We start from the raw sequence: 26,441 nt of genomic DNA on the forward strand, positions 1-26,441 counted from the left end.
AGACCAGATTTGGTCCTTCCAAACAGGGAGGAAAAACCTAGAACCTAGGCCCAGCACCTGATTTTTGTTCACCTTGGTTTTTTTTCTTTCATTATGGTAACTCCTAGGGAAGTGTGGAGGGGGCAGAAATACATGCACACGTATGTGTATGTATGTGTGTATTGTTTGTGATGTTATTGGTGGTGATAGTGATCGATTTTTCTCTTTTTTCCTTAGTACTGTCTATACCAGGGCGATCGTTCCGTAAAAGTCCTGTAGGCTGTCAAATGGCAGAAGATCCTCTCTTCAGAAGTCCTTGTTGCCAGTGAGGTGGGCATATTTTATGACTAGGGTTCCAAAATTGCCCCCACTGGGAATTAATTTTCTCTAAAGTCATTGTAGGATCTGATTGGTTCCTGTTTCCCTGATAAAGCTTTCTGGTCACCTAAGAACATAATTTGTCTTACCCACATTCGGTTGAGTTCCTCAAATTGGTGAATTTCTGAAGACCAAGCAAGTCATTATATCCACTACATATATATCTGATGATCAGACAAGTTTCTATATAGACAGAGAAGGGAGAGCAGAGGCCAGAGAAGCCAAGTACCACTGGATCCTTGCTATATATTCTTGCTGTGTTAGGACAAAGTAAACCTTCTTTTATTAACTGTTCCATGACTTTTGAGTGCCTTTCACCTCAAGACATCAAATCTGAACTAAGACAGTACTGGCATTAGTGTTATCTCCAGCGCCCATTTTACAGATGAGAAAACTGATGCCCAGAGTGGTTAAATAACTTGTCACAGAGAGAATAGGTAGTGCCTAAGATTTGAAAACAGATTATAGGATAGCAGAACTAAAACAGACCTTGGAGATTGTCTAGTCTAATCTTCTCAATTTATAGATGAGGGAACAGATTTCAAGAGAGAGAAAGTGAATTACTTAGGGTCACATAGCTAGTAAATAATAGAGTTGAAAACTAATCCAGTTTTTCTGGCTCCCAAGTCCAGCCCTCTTTCTCCTGTTCTATGCTGCATCAACAATGCCATATTGTGCTTCAAGGAGTAGTGCACATTGGAGAATTGAACTGTGAATATTAAAAAAACCATGAATGATGGCCATTTGCTATATATGCTTATTATTGTTGAGCGTATTTAGGGATTAAGTTTCTGGTCATGTGGTTATATAAACATGTTATTTCAATTTAGTGCCTATATTTCCCACTTCAGTAAAGACTATTATTTTATTGGTTCTTTATTGGGAAGAAAGGAGAGGGTTGCTTTACTATCCACCTAGATGGGGGTTAATTCTCTCTGACTCAGTGATAATTGATCCTATTACCTAGAGTAAGTGACCAGTGGAGGAGGTATAATTTCTGTAAAAAAAACTTTCAGTTTAAATGGAGAAGCAAAGAGGGGGAGGAGATGAAATCAGGAATGGAAAAATAATACGAAGTAAGAATTAAACTGGTTATGCTTATAATGGATACATCAATGTGAGGTATTTTTTAGCACTGATTCCATTAAGGCTGTAAGTAATGATGGTAATTATCACCTAATCCAAAGGGAAGAACATAATTAACACCTAAGTGAAATGAGTTGATCTTTCTCCATAACCTCTGTAACCTGCAGTAGCAATATTTTTTCTTACTAGTATGTACCTTCCCCATTATACCCTGGTCCATACTACTAAAGGGGAAAGAAGAAGGGAACATGATTTTTCACATGGGTATTGTCCAGCTGGACTATAGAAAACCTGGAAAGGATCTCCAAGGTCTAGTCCAAACCCCTCATTTTACAAGAAGTTGAAACTTTGGCATGAAAAAAGACATGACACACCGGAAAGAAATCAGATGAGGTAGATGACTAAGTAGCAGGTCTAGAATTTGAACTGGGGCCTCTGACTCTGAGCTCTTTTCATAAAACCACACCAGAGTATTCCTTTTTTTTCCCCTCAAAAGTAATTTCTTTATCCCTGGGAAATTCCATTACAAGCTAATATAAACCTACTAAGAATAAACCTTATTAAAAATAAGTATTGACATGTTACATGTCAGAAGAAGAAATAAGCCATAAGAATGTCCCCCAAGTGGTTTCTGTAGAGTTTCATGTTGGTATGATTCACATATGGGATCACTGGTCACATTGACCTCTGATACCTCAGCATGGGGACTCTAGTTTCTTGAAGATGTATCATTAAAGCACAAGTTCTGGCAGGCCCTACTTAGCTGGAAAGACTTTGAGGATGGGCCTAACTATGTACTGAGTATTTTCTGTCTATCTCCCACCAGCTATACTTTTAGAAACTGCTCACCATTTCATGAAATCTTTTAAGCACAGCAATATCCAGAGACCAAGGTATGAAGAAGTTTTGTTTTGCTTTTGGTACAGGGAGTTCCCATGCTGATAAAATAATGATCTCTTGATATTGGAAGTTTTTTTAGGATACCAGATGATGGCAATGGTATGTTGTAGAGAGAGCAGAAGACTTAGAATTTAAAAGATCCTGGTTTGAGACCTAGTTCTGATACTTCTGTCAATCAACCAACCAGTATTTCTTTATTCACCTCTTGCTAAATGTTAGAGATATAAAAGTAAAAACAATCCCTGTCCTCAAAGAGCTTACAATAAACAGGCACCTAAAACATACATAAATACATACATGGAGTAGACAGAAGGTAACCAACCATGGTGGTAAAGGTTCTAGCAACTGGGAAGATAACAGGAAAAGGCCTCCTGAGGAAGGTGTCTTTTGAGCTGAAGGAAGAATTTAATAATCAGAGGGAGGGAGAGCATTCCAGACATGGGGAACAGCCAGTAGGAAGACCTAGCAATGGGGGAGAGAGTGCCCTTTTCGAGGAACAGCAAGTAAAGTAGAATCACTGGATCATAGAGTACATGAGGGGAGTAAGGTCTAAGAATCAAAAGTTAGAAAGGGGTCAGGATGGGAAGAGCTTTAAATATCAAACAAAAAATACTTTATATTTGATCTTGGGGGTTAATAAGGAGCCACTGGAGTTTATTGGGTGGGAAGAGGGAGGTATAATCTTTAGGATAATCACTCTGGCATGTGACACTTAAGCACTTTGGCAGTGATACTTAGCTTCTCTGGTCTCTGCCCCTCTCCCCTTCTGTCTATATAGAAACTTGTCTGATCATCAGGTAAATATGCAGTAGTATAATGACTCACTTGGTCTTCAGCAATTTACCAACTTGAGAAAAGGACTGGACTTCAGGAGGGAAACCAATTAGAAGGCTTTTGTCATTCCTGTGAGAGGGGCATCTCTCTGATCCTAAGTTTCCTTATTGACAAAAACAAGCAAATAGATAAATAGTATAAAAAAAGATGATTACACTTGAAACTGCAAATCTACTACATATAATTTGCTATATGTATGATAAAGTTATATTTTATATATATGAAATTATTCTATACATACCTCTATTTATAAGTTCTTTCTCTGCATGCAGACAATGTCTTCATGTGCCCTTTATAGTTGATTTGGGTTTTATAATAGTCAAAATGACTTATTTGCTCAGTTGTTATTAAAACAATATTACTGTAACTATATACAATGGTATATATAATTGTATATATACAATTGGTTCTGATCATTTCTCTCTTCATTATTTTATGGAAGACATTCTATGTTCTTCTAAGATCATCAAACTCATTTTTTATAGCACAGTAGTATTCCATCACAATCATATGCCACTACTTGTTCAGCCATACTCTAATTGATGAGCTTCCCAATAATTTTCAGTTCTTTGTCACCACAAAGAGAGCTACTATAAATTTTATAACATATAGATTCCTTTCCTTTTTCCATAATCATATCTGGAAATAGATCTAGATAATTCATTGTTGGTGGAATTGCGAACTGATCCAATTACTTTGGATAGCAAACTGGAAGCATGTCCAAAGAGATATTAAATTACCTATACCCAAAGATGAAGCACTTTCATAGGACCCTAGATCAAGATCTGAAAGGGAACTTAGAGGCAACCTAGTCCACCCCTCTTGTTTTACAAATTAGGGAAATGAGACTGGCCCAAAACCACACATGTCCTAAGTATTCAAGGTCCTTCAACTCAACACCTTCATTTGACAAATGAGGAAACCGTCAGGGTTCCATCAGAATAAAATGGTAGAGTCAGGATTCAAACTCAGATCCTTTTCCTCCAGATCCAGCATTCTTCCCATTGTACTACAGTCACAACAACCCTGAAGATAAGGCAAATATCACCTCATTTGACAGATGAGGGAATGGAGACATAGAAAGTCTAACCGTTAAGAATGGGGGAAGAGCCAAGACTTAATTCTGGGTTTTCCAGTACTCTGTCCACTCTTCTACAGCCTCTTAATCAATTCACAAACATTTTTTAAGCAATTATGGTGTATGAGTCACTGTTGTCATTCCCAAGTCCATGATCTTCCCTATCTTCATTCCAACTTTCTTCCCGTTCCTCAGAAATATTTTTTTGTTTGCTTTTGTTTTTAATTTTTTTAATGCTTTATTAACTTCTGATTTACATCATCCATTTCCTCCAGATTTTGAGTTACAAATTTTCTCCCCATTTCTCCCCCACCTACCACCCCAAAATAGCAGTCCCACAAGATATCCCTTCCTCTAATCTGCTCTCTCCCACATTTTCCCCCATACCCCTTTCCACTTTTCCAGTGGATCTCTATGCCTCAGTGCCTGCACATCCCATTTCCCAATTACATGTAAGATGGTATTAATAACAGTATACACACACACACACACACACACATATACATATTTGAACATTTGATTTCAAAACTTTCAATTCCAGATTCATTCCCCTCCTTCCCTGTCACCCACCCCTACTGGGAAGATATGCAGTTCAGTATAGGTTGCACATATGTGGCTAATGCAAAACAATAACATAGTAGATAAATTGTAAAAGATTGATTACACTTCCCTCCCTCCCATCCCACCTCCCACCCGATCTACTCTCCACTTTGATCCCATCTATTTTCAAAAGTGAGTGCTTTCAACCTCCCTCCCCCCAAGCCTACCCTCCCTTCCATCATCCCCCATCTCACCCCCTTCCCCCCTATTCTCCTGGAGGGTGAGATACCCTATTTAGTGTGTATTTCACTCCCTCCTCAAGTCAAATTCAATGGGAATAAGGCTGACCCATTCCCTTTTGCCTTCCTATTCTTCCCCTCCATTGTAACCATTTTCCCTTGCCTCTTCTGTATGAGATAGTTTACCCTAATCTGTCTCTCCCCATCTCCTCTCATTATATTCCTCTCACCTCTTAATTTCACCTTTTAAGTATCATTCCTTCCTGTTAAATTGGACCTGTGCCCTCTATCTATGTATATCTGTAAACATATATACACACATTCATATATGTATTCATATGCCCATATACCCTCATATATAGACAAATATATGTATTTCTAATCCCTTCAACTACTGAGAAAAGTTTCATAAGTTACAATTATTTTTTTTCCATGTAGGAATGTTAATAGTTCAACTTTGATAAGTTCCTTATGATTCCTTTTCCCTGTTTACCTTCTCATGCTTCTCTTGCTTCTTGTATCTGAATGTCAAATTTTCTATTCAACTCTGGTTTTTTCAGCTAGAATGCTTGAAAGTCCTCTATTCCACTGAATGACCATATTTTCCCCTGAAACATGATACTCAGTTTTGCTGGGTAGATGACTCTTGGTTTTAATCCCAGCTCCTTTGACCTCTGGAATGTCATATTCCATGCCCTTCGATCCCTCAGTGTAGAAGCTGCCAGATCCTGGGTTATCCTGATTGTGTTTCCACAATATTCAAATTGTTTCTTCCTGGCTGCTTGTAATATTCTCTCCTTAATCTGGGAATTCTGGAACCTGGCTATAATATTCCTAGGAGTTTTCTTTTTGGGATCTTTTTCAGGAGGTGATCGGTGGATTCTTTCAACCTCTATTTTGCCCTCTGGTACTAAAACATCAGGGCAGTTTTCTTTGAGAAAACTGTAGGATGATTTCTAGGTTCTTACTTTGGACATGGCTTTCAGGCAGTCCAATAATTTTTAGATTATCTCTCCTGGATCTGTTTTCCAGGTCAGTGATTTTTCCCACAAGATATTTCACATTGCCTTCTGTTCTTTCATTTGTTTGGATCTGTTTAACAGCATCTTGATTTCTCGTAAAGTCATTAGCTTCCATTTGCTCCAATCTAATTCTGAAGCAATGATTCTCCTCATTGAGTTTTTGAGATTCTTTTTCCATCAGGCAAATTCTGCTTTTTAAGGCATTCTTCTCCTCATTGCCTTTTTGGGCCTCCTTTGCCATTTGAGTCAGTTTGTTTTTTAAGGTATTATTTTCCTCAGTCAGGCTGTTGACTCTCATTTCATAATTTTCTTGCATTGTTCTCATTTCTCTTCCCAATTTTTCCTCCACTTCTCTTATTTGGTTTTCAAAATCTTTCTTAAGGTCCTCTATGGCCTGTAACCAGCTTGTATTTTCCTTTGAAGCTTTTGGTGCAGGAGTTCTGACTTCACTGCTTTCCTCCTGTTCCATGCTTTGCTCCTTTTTGTCCCCAAAATAGGAGTGTATTGTTGGAATCTTCTGTCTGCTTTGTTTCCTTTGCCTGCTCATTTTGCCACTCAATTACTTGATTTAGGGGCTTTTTGCCACAGTAGGACTCTGCCACCAGGCAGGGGAGCTTTTGTCCCAAAGGCTAGGGTTTTCTCAGCTGCTGGAGGTATTAGATGGGTCCCCTCTCTGAGGTCTCCACACGCCCTGGCAAGCTGGTCACACACCCCAGAACCTCTACCCTAGACTGCAATCCAGATCCAAGCAGGTTAAAGCAACAGCGATTACCCCTCAGACTGGTGCTTGGTCCCCCTACACTCTGAAGGCCAAGAGCTGAAGCTGCCATGGTGGTGCTGGCTGGCTGTGCCAGCTCTCAGTGGCTTTTCACCCTGGGGGTAAAAGCCACGCACTCTCACTTATTGGTCCCAAAGTCCAGACTGTACTGAGCTCTCACTTTGTCCTTTGTGTCTATGTGTTGATAAATATGGAAACGGCCACAGCTGCTGCTGATCTGGAGTCCCTCTGGCCAGCTGCTGGTCAGGCCGCCCTGGAGCTAAAGCCTCAGGGTGGGGCTGGGCTCGGCTCCCAGAGCGCTGCGTTGGATTCCTGCAGGCCTGCCGGGCTCTCCTCAGCGGGAGGTTAGCTTCTCTGTGTTATTTTGTGGGTTCTGCAGCTTCAAAGTTTGTTTAGAGTCCCCTTTTTACATGGATTGGGGAGGGTGGAAGCCGGAGCTGTGGGAAGGTCATGCTTCTACTCTGCCATCTTGACTCCGCCTATCCAGAAACCTTCTTACATGCTTGTATCCCTCACTTCAGTCTTCTCAATTCTTTTGTCCTATTTCTCTATCTAATCAACCCTAATTACTACCAATTACCCATTTCCATTCATCTACCTTTTCCCCAAGCTGAAACCCAGACCACAAACCACTTAGTAAGTTTGCTCCTTATGATTTATGGGAGACTGAGCTTATGGATGTCCATTATTTTCATTAGGGAGTTGTTGCCATGCTTCATTATGAAAGATGTGCCCTATCTCCACTAGAGGTTCTTTATTAGTTAATAATTAATTAATATCTCCTTTCAGGATAACATGGAAGAAAAATCCATCACATAAAGTATAGGGATGCTTGGCTTTTCTGGAATATAAATCACTCATGAAAAGTTTGAGCTTTGCTCAAAGAGGACCTCACTTTGTAGGTCATTTTCTTCTAAATTGCCTTCCTTCCCCACCTTCCTTTAAGGGGAAGGATTAAAAAAAAAAGGGTCTGGAGCTATAATTTTTGTGAAATCCCTTTTGCTTTAAGTTAACTGTAGTTAACTACTCTTTATTGTTTGGAAAAACTCGTGTATGTTTACTAGGGAGGAAGTGGTTTCTGGAGATTGTACCTGAATGAAGAGTGAGTCAGAAAGCTAGTTTAAAGGGTTTCGTTCAAAACACCACACGGGAGAGGAAAATGAAGATTCTTGTTCACACAGGTGAATGACCAATAGCCTTTACCTGAATAGAAATGTGTCATAACCTGTCAGAGCAAAGACATCCTCAACTTGTTACTCATTCCTGAGATCAATCTTCTCCACTCCCCTAGTTTATTTTTTAATGACATATTGCTTATCACACCCCAACAGGATATATTCCATGTACTTCCAGACTTTCTCAGCTGACTTGATCAACAATATTTCAAACCAAAATATAATTATGTAAATAAACAAAAGCCCTGACCTTAGACAAAGTTTTTTATTATTGTTACTGTCACTAAAGAGACAATAAGTGTCCCTGCCTCCATTTTCTGCCTTTCCTAATCCATCCTCTCCCTACCTGCCAAATAGATCTTCCTAAAGAGAGGGCATGAGCATATCACTACCCTATACAAGAAGCTAGATTAAGTGAATATTGAATTCAATGACCAATTTCAGACCCAAATGGGAAATGACCCTTTCCTCCTTTAATTGGAGAGGTGGGGGACTGACTACAAGTGTATAGAATGCAGCAAATGCAGGCAGAACCAATTACTGTGTCAGTTAGTTTTGCTTAACTGTTTTATCTTTGTTACTATGAAATGGGTAGGGGAGAGGGTGAAGGAACTAAAAATAAATTTTTTTCAAAATTAAATTAAAAAAAATTTTTTTAATTGTTTATTAATGCTTTAAAAAACAAGGGGAAGATCATTGATTGAGTGGTGGGGCATAGAAAGGAGGAACTCAGAAATGTTTGTTAAAAAGTCAAAATTTTAAAATTAAGCTTCAGTGTCTTTCCAGTTTTCTAGGATGAAATCGGTAAGTCAATAAATAGCAAAGGAACTTTTAAAATAAGGAGTTTATTGATGTCTTTTCAACATTATCATTTCCACATAAGCACTGCTATTTGAACCCTCTCTTATAATAAATTAAAGCAAAATAAACCAAGACATTGACTATTTCTGACAGTGTGCCTCATTTTGCATCTGTAGTCTATCTCAGACTTTACAAAGAAATAGCAGTTCTGTGTGCACGCAGACACACACACAGATTATTTTAATGCAATTAGTTTCCTTTGTTACCATATATAATCTTATATGTATATATACATATGTATTGTATATATATTATATATTTTATTTTCTGTATTTAAAAACATTATTGTGAGAAGGTACCAGACTGATAAAGGGGTCAATAACATGAAAAAGGTTAAGAACTCCTGAATCAGAGGGAATAGGCTTGGGGGTTTTTTGGCCCCAGAGGGCAGATTTGGAATATTAGATAGAAGTTTCAGAGATGAGATTCCAGGAGGCTATCCTACATTTGAAAGTAGGCAATTTCCCTTCACTGGAGGTTTGCCAGTGGAGACTGGGTAATTTCATTCATGAGCAATATTGAAGAAGAGATTCTTGTTCAGGTCTGGTTGGAAAAGGTGGTCTCTGAGGTTTCTTCCAATGTTGAGATGCTATGCTTCTTTTCTTTTATGTATTTTACACTTCTCAGAGTCAATAAGCTTTTTGAAATAGGCTAGACTGGAGATTTTACATTATCTACTGTGTCTGCTCATCTTGGCCATTCTGATTTTCTAATGATTCTGGCCTTTGCTCTAATTAATAGTTTAACTGTACACAGAAAGTTGACTTGAAAATGACTCATTAGCAACTGGTCATTTCTGTCTGCTAAGATAGGGAGTCACTTTACAGAAGTCTTGCCCCCCAAGTCTTTATTTAACCCTGAGCTCTCAAGGACTTTGTCTTTAGAGTACAAGCTCTAGATCTTCAAATAAACTGGAAAGTCTTTAATTATCATAGGAATAAGATGCACCTATTATATGAGGACCAATCTAGCTAAGCAGAACAAATTGTCTTCAGGGATTGATCACCAAGTCATGAGTTCCTACTTATAGCAACTCATGAAACAAAGCTATAAAAAATGATCCTCAGCTCTTCACTAAAGTGGCAGAATGATAGAAAAGGGTACAAACAAGAGAAGAAAGTCCTATGTCTAGAAACATTTATGGCTACTCTTTTGATGGAGGTAAAGAACTGGGAACCAACAGGGTGCCATCAGTTGGGGAATGGCTGAACCAACCATGAAATTTGGATGAAATGGAATACTGTTGTGCTGTAAGAATTGAAAAGCATGATTTCAGAGAAGTCTGGGAAGACTTGTGTGAACTGATGCAGAATGAATGAAACAGAATTAAGGCAATAATTTATGATATAACAACAACATTTAAAGACTTAAGAACTCTTATCAATTGTTACTCACTTTTTGACAGAGAGGTTAATGTACTAAATATACAGGAGGAGACATGCATTTTTACACCTGGCCAAAATGAGAATTTGATTTGCTCAACCGTGCGTGTTTGTTACAGAAATTTTGCAGTTTTTTATTTCTTTTTGTTTTCTGTGGAGAAGAGCAAAGTAAGAGGGAGGCAAAAGTGGAGGAGAACAATGTGGTAGAGAAAATGAATGCTTATTAATTGAAAAAAATAGTCAAAAAAAGTTAAAGGGCAGGGGAATGTTCTCACCTCAGCCTCAGAATCCTCCTTCAAGGTTCAGCTACTCAAGTGCCACCTTTACATGAAGTTTTTCTCAACCTTCTCAAATGCCAGTACTTTGTTTCCCAAACTTTCTTGTATTTAACTTGTATTTATTCCATACATACTTCTATGGCACCTATTGTCTTCCTCATTAGAATTTAAATTCCATGAGAGTAGGGATGCCTTCATTCTTTGTCTTTGTGTCCCACAGCCTGGAATAGTCCCTAGTTATTTGGGTACACACTAAGCCTAAAAAGTAAGCCAGTTGAGTAGGATCAAGGCTTAAAATGTAATAAACAGTCATGGAGCACAAGAACCAAATAAAAACCATTTTACTGTTAAGAGTCAAAAGAACACACTTTAAAAGGAGACAAAAAAGATAAAGTGCTACAGCCTTCTGAAGTCACCACATCAGAGGCCACCTACAAACAGCAGGAGCACAGGAATAATCTCTGATGACTGTCTTCCTCATGTTGGCCTTTCATATCTTAACTGGCGGCCCTGTCCCTTAAAAAAATAGCCAGGTCATACTTCCTGGCAATCATCTGATCATCTGGCTTATAAAACTTGGGTGGAGTTTGCTAAGGAGAATGGTAATAAGGTAAACAAATTAGAAACAAGGAAGCAATTACTATTCCCATCTCGGGATGAAGGGAGCATTCATAACCAAATAATGTATAGAGAGGATCACAGAAAATAATATGGACAAGTTTTGTCATATGAAATTTAAAAGTTTTTTGTGCAAATAAATTCAATTCAGATAAAATGAGAAAGGAAGAAGGTCACTGGGGGAAAAAAGTCTTTACAGTAAGTTTCTCTGACAAAAGTCTCATGCCCAATATATATATGGAATAGATTCAAATTTGTTAGAAGAGCCACTCCCTAACAAAATGGTCAAAAGACATAAACTATTAGTTTTCAAAGTAAGAAAGTCAAGCTATTTATCATATAAAATAAGTGTTCCAAATCACTAGCAATTCTGAGGTTCAACCACAAACCGATCAAACTGGCAAAGATGAGAAAGGAGAAGGGTATCAAGAGGATAAGGAAGAAAGGAAAAGAGAGAAAAAAAGCAGCTCAGGCTTCAAGACGGCAAATATAACCCCTTCCTCAGAAATTCAAAAGCACAGTCACCCTGTAATTCCTTCCCAACACTAGCCCTACATCACCCCACTCACTACCTACATATAACTAGCAGCACATTGTAGGTATTTAATACATGCTTGCTGAAGTGAATTTAATTATTTAACATTTTTGGTCTCCATAGATAATAACCAATTGGATAATTCTGGCTCCCTAACAATCATTTAAAATAACAACTATAAAGAACTCATATTTTGTCTTCTAAATTTAAAAGCATAATATTAGTTGTCTAAGTGAAAATGGAATACCTGAAAATATAAGCTGCTAGTTATTACCTTTATCCCACTTCAAACAAACAAAAAAAAAGTGAAGATACTTTACCTTTTCATTATTTGTTTCCATTTTGGCAGTTATTAGAGAAGGAAAACTTAAAAATCATCCATATTTAATTCTTCCTTCTTCGAAGTTCATAATTAAAGGTATCAATGGCACATGATTATTTTTTACTAAACATTTCTTAGAATATCCTCTCTATAAGATTTCCTCTTTTATTCTCAGCAGCTGCTTCAGGACTGTTTGCCAGTTAAAAAGGCTAGAGCTGGGATCTTCCGTGTGTGCAATGTAGCCCTTTAAATATCGATCTGCCTCCTGTGGGGATACAGAAGAGAAGCAGTAGCTAGCCTATTGGAAACTGGGGGGGGGGGGGGCCAAAATAGCTGCAGGATCTTCTCCAACTGCTTTTAACAATATATCCATAATACCTTTCCTTTCTGTTTCTTCTGAAGAAAGAAGCAGCTGGTTTTTCCAAAGGACAGTGAGAGCTGAAAGGATTCTCACAATCAAGATAGCCCTGTTGGATTTTATACAGAGAGGGCATCTTGGGGAGAGCAGAGCATGGATTTGGAGGGACAGGTGAACAATTTAATTTCTCTTAGCTTCAGCATCTCTCTACTGGTAGATTATTATTATTATCATTATTATTTTTTTTTTTGCTTTTTGGAGGGCAATTGGGGTTAAGTGACTTGTGTTTGAGGCCAGATTTGAACTCAGGTGGTCCTAACTCCAGGGCCGGTGCTCTATTTACTGCGCCACCTAGCCTCCCCTGGTAATCAGATTATTATGGAGCTGTTTTTAAGACTTAAAAGCAGGGTGGCTAGGTGGTTCAGTGAATAGAGCACCAGCCCTGGAATCAGGAGGGACCTGAGTTCAAATATGACTTCAGACACTTAACACTTACTAGCCATGTGATCTAGGACAAATCCCTTAATCCCAATAGCCCTGCCTTCCCCCTTCAAAAAGAAAAAAAGAGTTAAAAGGTTATAGACATGGAAAGAGAAAGAAGGCTTCCACCCTTTATCCTTAAACTACTTCTGTATACCCATATACCACATACATAAACACATATAAACATGTTCACAAAGGGTGTGGGAGTGATGTTTTCTATTTTTACTTTGTTCTCTAGTTCTAATAGGTCTGGGGAGTTTCATTTATAATTTTTTAATATATGGTACCCAGGCCTTTTATATTTTTAGTAATGGTTTTTAGGGCATCTGTTGATTTTTAAATTAACTCTCTTTGACTTATTTTCCAGGTCAGTTGTTTTGGATGGTAGAGGCTTTACCTTTTCTTCTATTTTTTCAGCCTTCCAATTTTGTTCTTATATTTCTCGTTGTCTTGGAATAATTTCTTGTCATAAAATTATTCATTTAGTCATTCTAATTTTGGTAAAGTTATATACCTTCTGTTTTAAGTTACTTATTTTCCTAATTATTTCCTATAATGTTCTTACTTTACTTATTTCATTTTTTCTCTTTATTTCTTCCAAGTGGCCAAGTCATTCTTTTCACTAGAAAAGTCATAAATTCACTAGAATTAAGAAGGGTTAGCAATGGCTTCCTCTAGAAGGTGAGGCAAAGCAAGACAATTGCTATTAAGTGACTTACCCAAGGGCACACAGGCCATATTTGAACTCAGGTCCTCCTGACTCTAGGGCCAGTGCTCTATTCACTGAGCCACCTGCCCCTAGAAGGTGGGATTTTAACTAGGACTTGAAGGAGATCAGGGAAGACAGGAGGTAGAAGATGAGGAAGGAGAGAATTCCAGCCATGAAGGACAGCCATAGAGAATGCCCAGAGACAGGTGATGGAATGTCTTGTCTGTGGAATAACAAAGTGGCCAATGTCACTGGATCTCAGAATACATAAGATAGAAGAAGACCTCATGAGGTAAGGGAGGGTGGTAAGAGGGGGAGTTATGTTATGAAGGGTTTTGAATGCCAAATGGAGGATTTTGCATTTGATCTTAGAAGTGACAGGGAGCCACTAGAATTTATTTTAGGGTATATTTGTGTGTATGTGTGTGTGTGACACATGGTTACACTTTAGGAAGATCACTTTGGAGGCTAAATGGAAGATGGGCTAGAGAGGGGAAAGAATTGTAGAAGGCTGACCAATTAGCAGACTATTGCAATAATCCAGGCATAAGGTGATTAGGGCTTGCATTGAGGTGATGATAGTATCAGAGAAGAGAAGGAAGCATATTTGAGAGATATTGCAAAGGTGAAATTGACAGACCTTGGCAATAGGTTGACAGGGTGGGGTGGGGGCGGGGGGTGTGAGGAGTTGAGGACTAGTAGGCTGCAAGTTTGAGTGACTGAGGGGTTGGTGGAGCCCATGACAGAATAGGGAAGTTTGGAAGGGTTAGGGGTAAAGACAATATTTTCAATTTTGGACATTTTGAGTTTAAGATACCTATTGAACATCAGTTTGAGATGTCTGAAAGGCAGTTGGAGATGCAAGACTGGAGGTCAGCCAAGAGGTTAGAATCGGGTAAGTAGATTTGAGAACCATCAGCAAAGAGGTGATATTTAAATACATGGGGGCTGATAAGATCACCAAGTGAACTAGTATAGAGGGAGAAGAGGGCCCAGGACAGAACCCTGAGGGATACCTACCCACAGTGAGCATAGCTTGCATAAGGATGAAGTACACAAACATTATCTGTTTTCTTGTATTTTTATTTATTTTGTCAAATATTTCCCAATTACATTTTAATCTGGTTGGCCATAGGCCATGAAGTCTATGGCCAGTGTTTCTGACACCTATGGCCCAACGCATACACCAAAGGAATCTCCATTATATCTAGCCTCCACTTGGAGAACTCTAAGGATGGAGAACTTGCCTCTTGAGGCAGTCCATTCCACTTTGGATGGCTCCAATTGTTAGCAAATTTAGTGTGACATCAAGTTTAAATCTGCTTCTTTGTAACTTCTACCCATTGCTCCTGGCTTTGACCTCTGAGGCTAAAGGAAACAAGTCTAAGTCTGGTCCTTTCTCCACCTGACATCTCTCCTGAGTCTTTTCTTCTCCAGACTAAACATATCCAGCTCCTCCAAACAATCTTCATATGAAAGAGACTTGAGTCCCTTCACCATCCTAGTTTCCCTCAGTGGACACTTTCCAGTTTATCAGTATCTTTTCTTAAACTGTGTGACATAGCAGGGAATGCAATATACTAGATGAGGTCTAATGAAGGAAGAGTACAATGGAAATATCACCACCCTAGTCTGGGTCGTTGGGTTTTTCCCTTGGTTTGTTTGTTTGTTTTGGGGGGTGGGGTGAGGCAATCAGGGTTAAATGACTTGCCCAGGGTCACACAGCTGGTAAGTGTCAAGTGTCTGAGGTCAGATTTGAACTCCAGGGTCAGTGCTCTATACTGTGCCACCTAGCTGCCCCTGCCACCCTATTCTTGGAAGCGTTGTTATTCATCCTTCACTCTTGAAGAGGACCAATAGTGTCATGAGGGCGATACCTTAGGAAAAACAAAAACAAAAACCTTTGGAAGCTCTATTGCTTGTGCAGCTTCTCTGGTTGAAGGGTCCCACAGGATTCTAACATTCTTTTTGTATAGTTCTGGGCTGGATGAAGGCACTTAACTATAGTTTCTCTTTGGATTTCTTGATCTTTGTTTGGTCTGATGCTATTTTTATGTCATTTCTATAGTACATGTGGACAGCCAGGTGGTGCAGTGGATAGAGCACTGGCCTTGGAGTCAGGAAGACTCATCTTCATGAGTTCAAATCCAGTCTCAGTTACTAGCTATGTGACCCTGGGAAAGTCACTTAACCCTGTTTACCTCAGTTTCCTCATCTGTAAAATGAGCTGGAGAAGGAAATGGAGAAACACTCCAATGTCTTTGCCAAGAAAACCCCAAATGGAGTCACACAGAGTCAGACACAACTGAATTGACTGAATGACATATGGTACATGTGGGAGAGCTGTACCCCTCCTGACAGTGGCCACATTTTACACGTGATCACCCTGAGGCCAAGGGAGGTCAGATGACTTGCCCGGGTAAAGTCAAAGAGCCGGGACAAGTCATGGATCAGAGCAAGTGGCTAGATATGAAATGGGCATTAATGGGTCGGGAGGACAGAGACAGTCAGACAGAGGACCTAGGAACAAGGAAATGGTGAGAGCCAAAGAGGTGCAAATCAGGGAGAAGCTGTGGATCATCACATTTCAATGGGAGGAGCCTGTGACTTGTTCATCCCTGGAGATTTTCCAGTGAAGGCCGCCTGACCATTTGGCAGGGTTAGCTGTAGACAAGATTCTGTTCCGGTGTAGTTTGGACTCACTGGTCTCTGTGGAACCTCACAAATCTTCAGTTCTGTAATTAATAGAGAAGCGATATGGTGTGGCAAGGATCTAGGTATGGAGATGAGGCATCAGGAGTCAAAGGCAGAACAAGGAATCAGGGTTTCAAGAGTACCAAAGGCAAAGAAGTGTTTATTTATAGATCTGGGAACATGCTGTTTCCTTCTTCCCCTAAGCCCCAAGAAAATATGAGCTCCTTGACTGGGAAAGGACTGTTTATTTATTTTTTTAATATTTATACCTCCAGTACCTACTATGGCACATAGTAATAATAATGAAAATAATAATAGCTAACATGTATGTATTTACATATTATACTTCATATATATTTACTATGTGCTAGGCACTATGCAAGCACTTTACAATTATCTCATTTGATCCTCAAAACAACCCTGCAAGATAGGTGTTATTATTATCCCCATTTTACATTTGAGGAAACTGAGGCAAGCGTGGTTAAAATGACTTGCCCAGGGTCAAACTGTCTGAGGTCAGATTTAAACTGAGGACTTCCTGACTTCAGACCTCTGCACCATTTGGCTGCTCCATTTATTAGGTGTTTAATGAATGCTTTTTGGATTATTGGTTGGTTGAGACTGAGCCAGGGTGGCTCTTCAGGCTCAGAGGCTTTTACAGAATTCTTGTGTAAGTAGGAATCAATCCTCACAGGACCAGTCTAGGTTAAGTAATTAGGGGTAGATAGGTAACTTCTGACTGGAGCACGGAATGATGGAATAGAACAATTCAGTTGCATGAATTTCCATTAAGTGCCTACTGTGTGCCAAGTATATAGTGGCAAAGCTGAAAAGCTACAGAGATGAAAAAGAGCACTTTATTACAAGGAGCCCTCAGAAGCAGTGAGGTGCAGTAGATAAGGAGTCAAGGAGGCCCGGGTTCAAATCTTGCCTCTAACGCTTAATATTGTGACCCTTAGTCAAATCACTTAACTTCTCTGAGACTCAGTTCCTCATCTGTGAAATGGGGTTATTGTGAGGTTCCAAGAAGACAATGAATGTAATATATAAAAACATGTATAAAATCTTATATAAATGTCAAGCTGTCAAAGTGATTTTCTTCAAGCAAAAATCTGACCATTTTACTACCCTACTTGATAAACTCCCTATTATCTCTAGGATAAAATATAAACTACTCTGTTTAGGTTTTAAAGTCCTCTACAACCTGGCTTTCTCATATCTTTCCAACCTCATCATACATGACTACTGTTCCCTCTAGAGTTGAACCAACTGACTTGCTCTGCTCCTCACACATGGCATTCCACCTGCCATCTTGGTGCTTTGTACTGGTTATCCTCTCTGCTTGGATTGCACGTCATCCTCATCTCTGCCTCCTAGAATCTCTCTTCCTTCAGTTCATAGTTCAAGCACAACCTTGATTCCAACTGCTTGTGTCTTCCCTTCCCAAATACCTTGTATTTAAGTACCTTAACTACCTGTGTTCAGTTTCTGGTCCTGAGACAGCTGTGGGAGTTTGGGTCAGTAGCACTTGGCATTTGATTTTGAGTCAAAAGTCCTGGATTCAAATCCTGACTGTTATCAACCACCTTTGAGACTTTGGTCTCAAACTCAAATGATCACTTAACCATTCTGGGACTCAGTCTCTTCACCTATAAAATGGGGGCTGGACTTGAAGAACAGAGATTGTTTTAGTTTTTATGTTGTATTATTTACTTAACCTTTCCCACCCATGTCTAGTGCAGTCCCTGCCTGGCACACAGAAGGTATTTAATAGAAGCTTGCTGTTCAATTGACAATTATCTCAGGAGAGCAGATCATACCAAAGAGACAGCTAGCATTGGAAGATCTATCAGAAGGGGCACAATCCAGGCACAATTTGTATCTATAGGCACTACTCTGGACCTAATCAGTATCCTCTTCCCTATGATTGGGTAAAAATAAATATATTTTTAAATATATAATATTTAATATATTTTAATGTAATATATAAGTATATTTTAAATATAAAATTAATATATAAATATATACAATAAACAAATAAATAACAACAACAATAAAAGCTAAATTGGCCTTTTGAGATTGGAAGAGAGATACCATTTCATGACCATTTTCTCTTCAAAGTTTGGCTTGATGTTAGATAACAGCAAGACAAAACTGACTTCTGGGCTGCCCTGGGATTCTGGGCTGCTTCAAAGTATTCCTGCGGTATCTGGGTTGAGCACAGACCAGGAGTTATTTTGTCCTGAGTATCATCCAGACCAACTTCCACCCAGTGACAGCTCAGGAAGGGGCTGCATCATTGGAGAATTGGCCTTGCACTGAAACAGGTCTGGAGGAATGTTGGAGATGACGTGAAGGACAATACATTATTTGTTGGCTCATGTTCCCCAAGAGGCGACTTGGATAAAAATCTGAGAATTTTTAGAGCTAGAAGGAATGAAAGAGATCATAAAAGCTGAAGCCTTCATTTGACAGATGAGAGGACAAAAGCCTCCGAAACCTACTGGAGAGAGCCTGAGAAGCAAGAACAAATAAGGGTGATCACTTAGTACTAAGGCCTTGGATTTTTGAATGTTGTGTCTTCCTTGCTTTGCCTCTTCTATCGCCATACCTGAGTACTGTATCCCTGTCTCTTGAGTTTCATTTTATTAAATGGGAATAGGAGTGGTTACTTAGCTTAGGAAATGAATGTATGCAAAGAGCTTTGAAATCCTTAGAGATGTGTACTAAAAGTAGGTGGCTTGACTTACATCAGGGTTGGTAAAATCTTGAAAGCTAACAAGCCAAAGAGGGTTTCAACAAAGCCTCCCTTAGTTCTTTATTTGGACACATGTGAAAGCAGGTAAGTGTGAGATAATGGCAAGGCTTCCTCTGGTTTCCTACTGTCACTAGGCCATTCAAAACAAGAAGCGTTGTTAAGGGCCTACTATGTATACAAAGTATTACACTAGACACTGGGAATTCAACGAAAAAAGGAAAAATAGTTCCTTTCTACAAAGAGATTCCATTTGACAGTGGAAGGGGTATGTGTGTAAAAACAACCTGGTCACAAATATGTAAATACATGCTTATTCAAAGAGAGGAAAAACAGCAACAGTCAAGGAGATCAGGCAAGGCTTCCTGTAGGAAGTGGCATGCAATTTGAGCCTTGAAGGAAATGAAGACTTCCAAGAGAGGAAGACAGGGAGTGAGATCTTTCTAGGTATGGAAGATAGCCTGTGCATATGCATAGAGGTAGGAGATAGAATGATGACTTTAGAGAATGGCTAACTGGAATAGAACAAAGAATACGGAGAGGAGGGGGATAATATTCAATAAGGCTGGACTTAAAGAAGCCAGATTGTGAAAGGTATGTCAAACAGAGGAATTTATGTTTTTCAGAGAGGCAATAGGAAGGTTCTTGAGCAGGGAGATGACACAGTCAGACTTAGGCTTTAGGAAGATGATTTTGGCACCTGAGTAAATAATAGATTTGAAAGATAGACCAGAAACCAAGAGTCTAACTGGGATTTTAAAAGAGTTCAGGCAACAGGTTGTGAGATGGTATACTTAGGATAGTGATCATGTTAGAGAGAGACAATGTCTAAAACCAGTTAGCAAACAGTACATTTTTGGAGATAATTTTTTATTGCTCTTTCCTCAACTCCAAAAAGCTTTTCTGGCATAATTTTTTTGAATACTTAATTCCCTAATTATGCTGTCAACAATGCTTGTTCAGAAAAATCTTTCTTTTTATAATATTGTTTATGCAATGTGCACGTTCCATTCAGTTGAATCAGACTTTTCAAATGATCTTTTTTCCCCTTCCTTTAAAAAAAATTGTGGGTTTGGGGGCTGGTTTTTCAGATTCATGTTTACTGAAGCAAGGCTTCTGCCTTGACACAAGACCCCAGGGAAGTTATCATTGCTGGATTTCAGAATCACAAAGTTCAAGACTGAAGGAAGCCTCAAGGTTATCTGATACCGACAGGGAACAGAATATAATTCATAGAACTGTGTTAAGTTTTCAAGATTCCTGAGACTGCTGTGGGTTCTGGCTGAATGTCAGGAGTTTGGGTCAGTAGCAGTTGGCATTTGATTTTGAGTCAAATGGGTTCAAATCCTGGCTCTGTCATCAACCACCTTGAGACTTTGGTCTCAAACTCAAATGGTCACTCAACCATTCTGGGACTCAGTTTCTTCACCTGTAAAATGGGAGTTACGGGACAACCAGGTGGCTCAGCGAGTAAGAGCACCGGCTCCAGTGTCTGGATGACCTGGAGATCAAATCCGGGCTCAGATACTTAGCACCACACCCAGAAATAACTGGCCATGTAACCTTGAGCAAGTTACTTAACCCCGATTGCTTAAAAAAAAAAATGGGAGTTGGACTTGCAGACTTCTTTTTTTTCTTTTTCTTTCTTGTCTTTTTTTCCTTTTAAATTTATTTATTTTTAGTTTACAACATTCAGTTTCAGAAGCTTTTGAGTTCCAAATTTTCTCCACCTCCTTCTGCTCTACTCCCCCAAGACAGCATGCAATCCAGTATAGGTTCTACATATACCTTCACATTAAGTATATTTCACAATAGTCAAGTTGTAATGAAGAACTGTAACAAATGGAATGAACCATGAGAAAGAAGAAACAAAACAACACAAAAGAAAACAAAACAAAAAAGAGGACAAATAGTATGTTTCAATCTGCATTCAGACTCTGTAAATCTTTCCCTGGATGTGGATAGCCTTTTCCATCATGAATCTTTTGGAATTGTCTTAGAACCTTGCATTGCTGAGAAGAGCCCAGTCTATCAAAGTTAGTCATCACAGACATAATGAGTCTGTAATTGTGTACAATGTTCTCCTGGTTCTGCTCCCCTTACTCAGCATCAGTTTATATGGGTCTTTCCAGTTTATTATGAAGTCCATCTACTCTACATTTCTTATAGTACAATAGTATTCCATTACATTCACGTACCACAGTTGTTTAGCCATTACCCAATTGATGGGACGTAAAGACTTCTATGGTCCCTTCCAGTTCTAAATCTAAAATCCTTTGATTCCCTCCATGACCCCATTTGGGGTTTTCTTGGCAGAGATACTGGAGTAATTTGCCACTTCCTTCTCCAGCTCATTTTACAGATGAGGAAACTGAGGCAGACAGGGTTAAGTGACTTTCTCAGGGTTAGATAGCTAGTAAGTGTCTGAGGCCAGATTTGAACTCAGGAAGATGATGAATCTTCCTGGTTCTTATCCACTCTATCCACTGTGCCACCTAACTCTCCTCACATAGTGGGGAAAGTTGACATATCTTGGTTGAAACCTGCCAGTGTGTGGTGGGAAAGAGAGAGTGGTCAAAATGTCTGTGGACTCTAAGAGTAATGGTGCAGTTCTACTGTCCATGGGGTTTGGTCCTTCACCTCTTTCCCCTTGTGTATTTGTAGTGGTAAATGGTGGTAACTATGTGTAATGTTAAGGGAATTTGAAAATCTTCCCTGTGCCTGAATAGGCCTATGTGATCACATGGAAACCTGAGTCACATGAGCCTGTGGTGGGAGAAGCTTACCTAACGGGTGGAGCAGGAAGTGGGAGTGAGACAGAGCTGGGAGAGAGAGCGAGCAGGCAGAACAGTTAGGGTGAGTGAGAGAGGGAAGATTTTTGCCTGGGGGAACTTGCTTTGTGGGGAGGCTTGGGAATGTTTTTGCTTTCTGCACTGGCAATGGGTATAGACTTTTTTGTTACTGTAATGGATTTGGCTTACTGGTGTTAGTGTCATCTTCAAAGAAGAGAGTCTGTTATATCTTGCAATTCAAACCTGGGATATTCGTAGCAGCTGCTGTGAGTATGGCATTGGTGAAATACTATGGATGTCCGTTCCTGATCTGGGGTAGTGATTTGCCTTACTTCAGAGCTTACACACTGGAAATAGGTGATAATAATAAAAGTCTATTTATCCTGGAGCTGCCTATCTGAATTGTGATAGCTGAACTTATGCACAAGTTTTCATCCCTAGAGAAGGATGCTCAGCAGCAAACAGTATTTAATCAACAAGTATTTATTAAACACCTACTGTATGCCAGGTGCAAGGTGCCTGGGGTACAAAGAGGAAAATAAAATGGATTCTGCCCTCAAGGAGTTTACCTTCTATCAAACTATAACATTTCAACACCTCCTATCATTTACCACTTTCTGACTCTCTCCTGGAAAGCTGTTTAATACACTTAAAGTAGCCCCACTGATCCTAGCTGAATCCCATGGGTTTCCATGGGATTCAAAAAACCTGGGTCCCATGCATTATAACTTAAATTTCCAGAGATCTTGGGGCAACAAGATTTTCTGAGCCTGGTCTATATCCCTAGGAGATCTTCTGTTTGGCTTCATGTTGACCTGAAGGTCTCTGCTATAGCAAGCCACCCATTTGTTCTTGGAATAGGAAAATTAGAACTGATCACTTGTTCATTCCAGTGAATTCTTTCAAATGACTGTCCACCCTGTATTTTTGTTGTTTCTGGAAATGGTTTTCTTTATAAAGCTGCTGATAAATGCCTGAATTGTGGGGGGAAAAAACACCAAAAAACACCCTAACCTTCCTTAAATGCATCTCTTAGTTCTGTTGTTCTTGAAGGAATGGATTACGTTTCTCTTCCACTCCTTGCAAACTTTTCACAGCACACATTTACTTTGGAGTGCCCTTTTCTAAAAGACTGTAACTGTGGTGAGAAGGGGCCTTTTAATAGACTTCTACCTTTTCTGAGATAATTGCTGGCAACTGGGACTGAAATACCAGCTATACAGGAAGGCTTCAAAAAAAAAGAGCCCTTATCATCTATCACTTGCTGTGAGTGAAATTGACTAGGATCACACACAGCAAGTTTCAAAGGCAAAGTGCTTCCTTCCTAGGGGTCAGTGTACACTTATTCCCCTCTGATGACTTTAACCATGGGGAAGATGACGGGAAAGGAAGAGGGAATGGAAGGAGAAGGGCTTGAAGGAAGATGGAGGAATGAAAAGTCACAAACAAGCCTAGTTTTTCATTATTCCGGTCTCTAGCAAAAAAAGCAACTGAAATATCTTGAAGAAGCAAAACTACCAGAAACCCTCGCAATAGTGACACACAAAGAGATCTGCAGAAGCCTTTACGTTTGATCTTCATGACAAGCCGGTTAGGTAGATGCGATTATTATTCCCATTGTTCTAGTAAGAAAACCAAGGCCCAGAGAGGTTAAATGACCGGTGCAGGCTTACGCAGATGCAAGTCTAGCACTCTACCTACTACAAAACCCAGCTACCTCCTCCTTTTAAAAACAAATAATTTTAAGATGATTCTAGAGAACTGAAGTTGAAGTATGCTAGCTACTATCAGAGAGGCAATAGACTTAAGATGCACAAGAAAGCATATATTCCTGGATAGGGTGAAGGTAAAAATTTGTTTTGTCTATTTTTCTTTTTCCTTTTTTTATTGTTCACTGGGGGTTTGAGCAAAGAAGGGTAAAGAAGAGAAATTAAATGCTTGTTAATTGATTGGAAAAAATTAAATTAAGTTAAAAAATAGTTCTAGGGAGGGGGAAAAGCCCTATTCAACGGTAATGGAAGCACAAAAGACAGGAGGGGCATGTTGAGGGAGAGGGGGAAACCACTGTCTCAAATAACAGTGAGTTGTTTCAGGGTGCTTCTTTCCATTTTTATTGGTCCAATAAGGACAGATGACAGAATAATATACTTAGAATTCTAAAGGATTTGAGGTAATCAAGTCCTATGCCCTCATTTTACATATAAGGTAACTGAAGCCAAGAGAAGTTAAGTGGCTTGTCCAAAGTCAGACTGGTAGGAAGTTGAAAAGCTGGGATTTATACTCATGCATTTTTGTTTTGTTTTGTTTGGAGGGGGGAAGGCAAGACAACTGGGTTAAGTGACTTGCCCAAGGTCACACAGCTAGTAAGTGTGTCAAGTGTCTGAGACCAGATTTGAATTCAGGTATTCCTGACTCCAAGAACAGTGCTCTATTCAGTGCACCACCTGGCTGCCCCCATTCTCAATTCTAAATAGCTTCATCTTTCTTATGTACTATCCTACCTTTCTTTTGTCCTCATGAAAGGTGTATATAACTCTCCAGGTTTATAGGTAAATTGCTAATGTCTGATTGCTTACAGTATTAAGTACTCCTTCCCACTGTATCATATGGAGAAAAAAAATATACCCTGAGCATCCTCAAATGCATCTTTTGGTTTTGTTGTTCTTGAAGGAATGGATGGATTACCTTTCTCTTCCACTCCTTGAAAACTTTTCACAGCACACATCTACTCTGGAGTACCCTTTTCTAAAAGGCTGTAACTGTGGTGAGAAGGGACCTTTTAATAGATTTCTACCTTTTCTGAGATAATTGCTGGCAACTGGGACTGAAATATCAGGTATACAGGGAGGCTTAAAAAAAAAGAGTCCTTAGCATCTATCACTTACTGTGAGTGAAACTTACTAGTATCACACACAGCAGGTGTCAAAGGCAAAGTACTTCCTTCCTAGGGGTCAGTGTACAGTCATTCCCCTCTGATGACTTTAACCATGGTGAAGATGAAGGGAAAGGGAGAGGGAAGGGAAGGAGAATGACTTTAAGAAGGAGGAATGAAAAGTCATAAGCAAGCCTGTTTTTGTTTTTTTTAATTATCTTGGCCTCCAACAAAAAGAAAGAAAAGAAACAAAGAAGGAAGGAAGGAAGGAAGGAAGGAAGGAAGGAAGGAAGGAAGGAAGGAAGGAAGGAAGGAAGGAAGGAAGGAAGGAAGGAAGGAGCAAAATTACCAGAAACCCTCACAATGATGACACACACAAACGTTACCATTCTTCCTGTACTTTCTTCCATTAACCTCTTTCCTACTTCTCCCAGCCTCCTCATTGCTACTTCTCATCTTTCCTTACTGTGGTACCGTAGTCTCATTCACATTCAATTATTGCCACCATGCAAATGACTACCATATCTGTATTGCCCTCCAGTCTCAATCTTTCTCCTAAACCCCAGATCTGTATCTATAGCAGCCCACAGCACATAACCTTTGGATGTCTAATAAGCTCAAAATCAACCAACATTCCTGGAACATAGTAGCTGCTTAATGAATATTTTTCAGTCATTAGAAATTTGCTTCCTTTTGACTTTGCTAATTATCTCTATTCTATCCCTATTCACTGGTCTCCTGTATTTATAATCTTGATGTTACTTTTAATTCTTCCCTTTTTTATCTCTCATATTCAATTATTTGCTATATTCTGTTGACTCAATCTCCATAATATCTCTTGCATATTTTCCATAATTTCTATTCCTACTGCCATTGCCCCATAAAGGTCCTCATTACCACCTTAGTAGACTATTGGATTAGCTTTCTTTTTTAAAAAATTAATTTTTTTTTTTAGTTTTCAACATTCACTTCTGTAAGATTTTGAATACTAAATTTTCTCACCCTTCCTCACCTCCATCCCCTCCCAAGACAGCATGCAATCTGATATAGGCTCTACATGTACATTCATGTTAAACATATCTTCACATTAGTCATGTGGTAAAGAAGAATTAGAACCAATGGGAGGAACCACAAGAAAGAAGAAACAAAAAAAAAAAAAGAGAAAGAGCAAATAGTATGCTTCCATCTTGCATTCAGACTCCATAATTCTTTCTCTGGATGTGAATAACATTTTCTTTCTTTTTTAAAAAATTAATTTATTAGGGGTGGCCAGGTGGCTCAGAGAGTAAGAGCACCAGTTCCAGTGTCGGGATGACCTGGGGATCAAATCCGGGTTTGGATACTTAGCACCACACTCAGAAATAACTGGCCGTGTAACCTTGAGCAAGTTACTTAACCCTGATTGCTTTAAAAAAAATTAATTTATTTTTAGTTTTTAACATTCACTTCCATAAGTTTTAAATTTTCTTCACCTCTCTCCCCTCCCACCTCCCCAAAAAAATGTGCAATCTGATATTGGCTTCACATAGATGTTCTTATTAAACATATTTTCACCTTAGTCATATTGTATAAAAGAATTAGAATGAATGGAAGAAACCATGAGAAAGAAAAAAACAAAACTAAACAAAAAAGAGAGCATTCAGATTCCATAGTTCTTTCTGTGGACATGGATGGCATTTTCCATCATGAGCTTTTGAAGTTGCTTTAGGTCCCTTGCATTGTTGAGAAGAGCTACTTCTATCAAATTCAGTCATCACACAACGTGGCTGTTAC

The sequence above is a fragment of the Petaurus breviceps genome, unplaced genomic scaffold, assembly GCF_028583685.1.
Source record: "Petaurus breviceps papuanus isolate PSGF00001 unplaced genomic scaffold, PetGlider_PUasm1.0 126, whole genome shotgun sequence".
Taxonomy (NCBI): domain Eukaryota; kingdom Metazoa; phylum Chordata; class Mammalia; order Diprotodontia; family Petauridae; genus Petaurus; species Petaurus breviceps.